The following is a 7,602-nucleotide window of genomic DNA, read 5'->3' on the forward strand; positions in this document are numbered from 1 at the left end:
TAATGTTGCAGCTCAAGCTTGACATGTGAAGATGCTACAGCCTTCCTTGCTTGCCCACACATTGCAGCACCAGACCGTGTTCCTGAATCATGTTCCCGTTTACTTTTGGCCCAGTTAAATGTAAACATTTGTTGTTTTCTATATTCAGAGCACTTATCGTTCTTTAGACCTTGAATCTGTCCCAGAAATACATGTTTCCCATCCTTTCAAAGTGCAAATGATGGGTTGGCAGGGTAGAGTAGCATTGATCTACTTAGTTACAGTGCATGCTGGGTAACATCCATGAAAATGAAAAACAACAACCAAACATTCCCCGAAAGAAATAATGAGAACTAATGTCAGTGTTTGGATTTGTTTTCTCATATTTGCAGATTCGAAATAGATTCACACTGCCAGAAACTGACAGTTGTACTTGATCACAGTCATGACTCACTTGAACTGTCAGCAAGAATAAAAAGCGCGGGTCTCATTAGTGCAGTGTTCATTCACTCTGAGGTCAAAAGACAGACAAGCGTTTGTCTGCAATGCCACACAGGTCTGTCCCCAGCTTATTAAACTCTGGGACTATTTGGATTGTCTGTTCCTCTTCTCTTGTCATTACAATGTCAGGTGGTCAGTGAAGCTTTTACATGTATTCATTTATACCCTCGATTAAGTGCTAATAACATAATATTTGAATAATGTGTAAATTATATGTTATACGATTGACAGTAACAAAACAAACCCCATGAATAACTAAGGATAGTAATTCTAATTATGTTGCTCAGATCCTGGATAATCCACAGGTGGCTGAGATGGCCGTAGATCTCCCCATGAGAAGCCACCATGTCCCACCACGTGCCCACAGGTAGGTGATTGAACAGACTCTGCTGCCTAAATCTATGCCTAAATCATTTGACATATCCCACCTGTGTGAGAGAGTGGATATCTGATATTCTGTTATATATATATATATATATATATATATATATATATATATATATATATATATACACCGATCAGCCATAACATTATGACTACCTGCCTAATATTGTGTAGGTCCCCCTTTTGCCGCCAAATTAGCCCTGACCAGTCGAGGCATGGACTCCACTAGACCTCTGAAGGTGTGCTGTGGTATCTGGCACCAAGACGTTAGCAGCAGATCCTTTAAGTCCTGTAAGTTGCGAGGTGGGGCCTCCATGGATCGGACTCGTTTGTCCAGCACATCCCACAGATGCTCGATTGGATTGAGATCTGGGGAATTTGGAGGCCAAGTCAACACCTTGAACTCGTGATTCATCAGACCAGGCCACCTTCTTCCATTGCTCCGTGGTCCAGTTCTGATGCTCACGTGCCCATTGTAGGCGCTTTCGGCAGTGGACAGGGGTCAGCATGGGCAACCTGACTGGTCTGCGGCTACGCAGCCCCATACGCAACAAACTGCGATGCAGTTTGACACCTTTCTATCAGAACCAGCATTCACTTTTTCTGCAGTTTGAGCTACAGTAGCTCGTCTGTTGGATCGGACCACACGGGCCAGTCTTCGCTCCCCACGTGCATCAGTGAGCCTTGACCGTCCATGACCCTGTCGCCGGTTCACCGCTTTTCCTTCCTTGGACCACTTTTGATCGGTACTGACCACTGCAGACCGGGAACACCCCACAAGAGCTGCAGTTTTGGAGATGCTCTGACCCAGTCGTCTAGCCATCACAATTTTTCCCATTTTTTTACCCATTTTTCCTGCTTCTAATACATCAACTTTGAGGACAAAATGTTCACTTGCTGCCTAATATATCCCACCCACTGACAGGTGCCATGATAACGAGATGATCAGTGTTATTCACCTCACCTGTCAGTGGGCATAATGTTATGGCTGATCGGTGTATGTGTGTGTATGTGTGTATATATATATATATATATATATATATATATATATATATATGCATTCCCATAGCAACTATACAGATTGAGCTTCTCCAGGTTCATCCTTTATTCATCCTTTATAGTCTTAAATCCCTACCATTTTATCCCCACGGTGTATCCTTTGAGTGTGATTACATTTTCCCTTTTTTTTGCAATACTGCATATTACCATTTGGATTTTTTGGCAATGTTACAAGCAGAACTTGAATAAACCCAGGTGGAGTCCTGCTAAGGGCTACCTAGGCTATATTTCATTTGCATAGTGCCTCTAGTGGATTTATTTTCCATATAAATGTAAATTACTTTTTTCACACAGCCAGGTTTGTATATTAATTTGGGGTAATTATTTAAAAATTCCCAGAGGTTGGGAAAAAAGTGATTCATAAGATTATATCAAATAATACCTGACTCCGTATTGTGACACAAGTACAAGTCTGTTGCAGTCACTGTCAAAATATCAGTCTCTAAACACGCAGGGGGAACTGTGCACTGAGCTTCTGATGTCTTCAGACCGCGGTGCTGGATGGACTGTGTGCTTGAAGACTCGTATAAAAGCAGGGATCTTCTTGAAACATATACTGATAGGATTCAAAACTCATCACAAGAGTAGTAACTCTTAAACAATATTAAAATCGACAAAGCAAAAAAAGGGAAATTGTCCAACACTGTAGTATGCTTTCTTATCTTCCTCCCTAATGACCTGTCTTTTAAATTCACTGCTTTCTAAAGATCAACTTTGCAAATTGTGCACATAAGTGCTACTTATAGACATGTCCCCCTCCCCCTTACTAATAATATGATATTAACTATTATTTTTCTTGAAATGTACTAGTTTCCAAGGAAGTCGATTCTGTTCTCTTTGTCCTGATAATGATTTTACTTTCCTTCATCGATTCATTCAAAGCAAGGTTTCTTTACCCATTAAATAACAGCCAGAGGTTGATTTCCATTTGAGGGCCCAGGCATTAGGGATGCATTTTTAATGATTCAAGATCATTATTAAATCTTCCTTTGATAGTGTCTAGACTAATTATTCCCAATGCTTAAGGCTTCAAAACTTCTCCAGGGACAAGTTCAGCTATTTGGATCTGTGACATATACAGGTCTTTTTACAAATCTGTTTTCATCATCTTTAATATTCTGCACTCATCGACTCTACAATGAATCTACAGCTAGGTACATAAATATGTGGACAGTGACACAATTGTCATCATTTTGTCTCTGTACGCCACCACAATGGATTTGAAAGGAAACAATCCTTTGGGTGACAATTACATCCAAATTGGGTGAACGGTGTAGGAATTACACCCATTGCCTTCAGCAAGTGAAATGCTGCTGAAATTGGACTCAGGTCAGGTGATTGACTTGGCCTTTTGGTGTTCCTGAGCTCACCAGTGCGTTCTTTCTTTTCGAGAATTTACCAAATAGTTGATTTGGCCACACCTAATGTTTTTGCTCTCTCTCTGATTGGTGTGTTTTGATGTCTAAGGCAAAACTGAAGGCAAAACACCCCAAGAACAAGCAGGAACTTAAGACACTGCAGTGCAGGCCTGGCAGAGCATCACCAGGGAAGAAACCCAGCATCTGCTGATGTCTATGGGTTCAGACTTCAGGCCGTCATTGACTGCAAAGGATTTGCAACCAAGTATTGAAACTCACAATTTAATTCATGATTATGTTAATACTTTTGAGCCCCTAAAATTGGGGGGACCACATATAAAATGGGTGTAATTCCTACACCGTTCACCCAATTTAGATGTAACTACCCTCAAATTAAAGATGAAAGTCTACACTTAAAGCACATCTTGATTGTTTCCTTTCAAACCCATTGTGGTGGCGTACAGAGCCAAAATGATGACAATTGTGTCACTGTCCACATATTTATGGACCTAACTATATGTGCATTTTCACATTACTTTGTACAGTAAACAAAAAGGGAATGATAAAAAAGCATAAATAACTTGCATACACACACTAGAAAATAAATTGGTCCATCCAATAAAATCTCTCCATTGGTCGGACCTGAGGGACATTGAACGGCACTCAAATGAACTAAATGTGCCAGACAGTCACATTTGATGCCTTTAAAATTGACCGATCTCTTCCACCTCACCACTGAGCTTTTAAGGGACTGCAATTCTTCTCACCTTTCTTGAAAAACAATAAAAAGAAAGAAACAACAACAAAATGAATCTGTTGCTCCTACAACACTCCTATTTGGACTTCAGCATCACTTTAGTCAATTTGTAGACAAAAAACGTACATTCACATGCAGTCGTTTCCCCCCGTCGGGTCTCTGTAAGTTCCTTTGGAGAAAACAACATCTGTCTACTGACTAATTATAATTAATATCCAGTTATTTATATCATACAAGTGTCAGGTTACATCAGGGAGGGCTTTACAAATTCCACTGTATCAATTAAGAGTTTGGGAGATGGGGCTGATGGATTTCAAAATCTGCCTTGAATATCTGGCGCAGTGAACTTGCTGCTGAGACCATTTTAATTGAAAATGTCAATATGCATGAAAAAAGGAGCTCAGCCAGGGAACACATTCACAAAGCAGAAGGATGACGAATTCATTTTTCTGGGCATCTGCATTCTAGCAGTTTACAGGAAATGAATGTGCATCTGTCGCCATGTTGTGTTCGGGGTGGTCTGTCCTCGTTGCAGTTTGACTCTCGTAGGAATTCGAACACCGACAATCTGGGGAAAGGGGACAGAGACAAGCCAGGCTATTAATATTGTCCATTCAGACCCGAACAGGCCACACAGATGCAAAATATTAAACTCCTACAGAGGGCTGCCCATTTGTTTCGATTTCCCTTGCAACCCTTGTCCTGTTTTGAAAGATTTGTCAATATGCAGGCGTGCGTGGGTCTCGGTTGCAATGTTCTCCGGCAGGCTTGTCAGACTTTGCACCACTTCATTTCTCTGATACACTTCCCCTTCGTCTTTCCATAATGCTTCATATTATGAGGTCAATGTGAGTTTTTTTTGGATCAGTTCTGTTTTTGTCAGGTTAATTTGAGCTCTTCGGAATGATTTCCTTTCATGCAACAGAGTAAAAGGATTTCTAATACCGAGGAAAATCTCTATTACAGTTCATCTAGTCGGGTTTGCGGTGCCTGTCTTGTCGCTGCTTATTGAAAATATATATTTAGCTGTCGGGTTTTGCATCACAAATGTGGATAGTTTTTGAGCCAGCGCCGGAGGGGGCAGGAAGTCAGCAGATCGGTGCTAGCCTGAACCGCCACACTGCAGTGCTGGGATACTATGAGTCTTTTAATCCTGGTTTAACTGTATTGTGTTGGGAAAAAGTTTATAATTGCTCCCCATTATGATCGAATGAAGAGGAATTACTGTTTTGGGCAAACACGGTTAAATAAAAGGAACACGAAGATGAGCTCAGCAGGCATTTTAAACTAATTAAATAAAGCTTCCAAGGGTCATTATCGAGTGTTAATATGATAGGGATTCTGATTCACTGATTCCCATTTGCATTCTTTTCAGTGTCTCTTGGCTAATTGTTTCAGGCCGTCTCCCGGTTTCTAAAAAGATGCAAATTCAAACCAGGGACATAAAGGGAAATATTTTAACACCACAGCCAAGTGTAAATCTCAATTTTCTGCTAGTTTCAAAGCAATGCTCAGCTGTATAAGATGATTCAGCCGAACAAAGCAGAGACTACGTCAGGGAAGATCCAGCAGAGCACAAGAGAGGACCAAACGCCCCAGGATGGCGTGGTACCTGCACGTCCAATATGGCACTCAAGGGACTTATGGTCTATTGGGGAACCTGAGGGTTGTAGACAGCGACAACAGGAAATCAGAAATTGAAGCCTTTCGCTCAGTTTGGTTTCTGCTCTTCAACAAAGAGCTCTCTCTCTCTCTTTCTCTGATATATATATATATATATATAGCACACACCATGTCTGTGCTTTTTCAATCTGTAGGTAGTCTGCCTGTCCTTTCATATGAATAAAGCCATTCTCATTCACTAAGCATTCGGCTTAGGATCTACCATGATGTGTTTAGCAACCTGGAGTGTGGCAAAAGATAAATAAATAAGGTGGGAAGAACGAGAGAGGAAAGAAACACGCAAGACTTTGGCGGTGAGCATTATCCCAATCACATTGTGTGTCTGGGCCTGCGAACCACCAACCCCTGAAATTTAAAGCATGTACAGATCTCTAGGCAGAGCAGATATGTTGTTCATTGGAGCTGTACCGCTCAGGTGTGCCCATGAAACCAGTTCGAACCCAGGGTCCAACAGACGCACACTGCTGAAGTCTCAATAGCGGCGCAGGGGATGGGCGGCTTGCAGATGATTGGCTAATTCCAAAAGAGGGCTGGACCCGGATTCACACTCACCTGACATCGTTTCTTTCCTTTGAATCCTTTCCTATGTTTTGGCAGCAAGACTCTCCTGAAGTTTAGTTTTTATCTCTCTGTGTCCTTTTAATTCTACTGTACAGATTTTTAATTAGCTGATGGAACTCAATTTCATTGGTGGGTTTTTAAAGAACATGCAGTGAAAGTAAACATATTTCTTTATTTGTTTATTTCACAATACAATCGGCCTGTACTGTTAGTCCTGCCCTGTCAATGACTGAAATAATAGAGCAGTTTGTAATCATGAAATTAGTCGCTTGTGCAGAAACAGCTATAAATGGAAGACCAATTTGGCTAAATTGCTGAAAATATGCTTAAATTGTTAAGGCATGCACATTGATGGCTTTCTTATTTCTGTATTTCCCAGAAATAGCCTGTGATGGTTAGCATAGGTCAACATACTTGGAATTTCACCTGCAAGCATGACGCATGTCAGACGCCGTAGCAACCCTGCCGCGGTTATTAACCTTTTGGTTGTGGATCTGTCAAAGCGGGACGAACACACAGAGACAAGTGTATTATTAATAGTGCCAACAAACCCGTGGAAGTGGTGCCCAAGATGAGCTCCTGTCAAACAATTCAGACGCTTTTGGGGAGTGTTCTTACCGAGAGTTTCTAAGAACCGTGTCTTTTGTTGAAAAAATTTCCTTCTACTGCTGGGAAATCTCCAGTCCTTTGATCATATTGTCCTTGGAATCAGAATGGATACAAATGTATTCATAATGTCTCTGATCATGAGACACATGCCTGTAGCGCCATCTAGACATCCTCCCGGGGTATTGCAGCATCAGACACAGCTTTCCAAGTCAGAGCACAAATTAGAGGTCATGAAGGTCCTTTGGTACTGTCTTTGGTGGGCAAAACAAACATCTAACCCAAGGGCACCAAGGCTATTTCATACTTATTGAGCAAGGAAAAAGAAATGCAGTCAGGTTATTATCTTGACATTTCAATTCAAGTGAACACAAATAATTTTCTGACAGACCAATTACAAAAATGACATTGAAATAACATTTATGGCACAAAAGATATGATATGTAAAATCTAACGTAAATACAACCAACTTTCATTGCAAATGAATACAGAGGGTAATTTGGAAATGCACAGATATTTACACACCACTATCTAATACATAAATTACATTGGAGGCTTTCTGTATCAATACGACTAAATGTACTGATAATGATTACGATAACGATAACAGAGCAAGTGCTTTTGAATTTATCGTTGGCAAGAATAATTCAATCTGGCTGCATGCTTGTGGTTTTTATTGGGTGACTAAGTCAGACTTCAGTTCAACAGAGCATG

Source organism: Amia ocellicauda, chromosome 19 (genome assembly GCF_036373705.1).
Source record: "Amia ocellicauda isolate fAmiCal2 chromosome 19, fAmiCal2.hap1, whole genome shotgun sequence".
Taxonomy (NCBI): domain Eukaryota; kingdom Metazoa; phylum Chordata; class Actinopteri; order Amiiformes; family Amiidae; genus Amia; species Amia ocellicauda.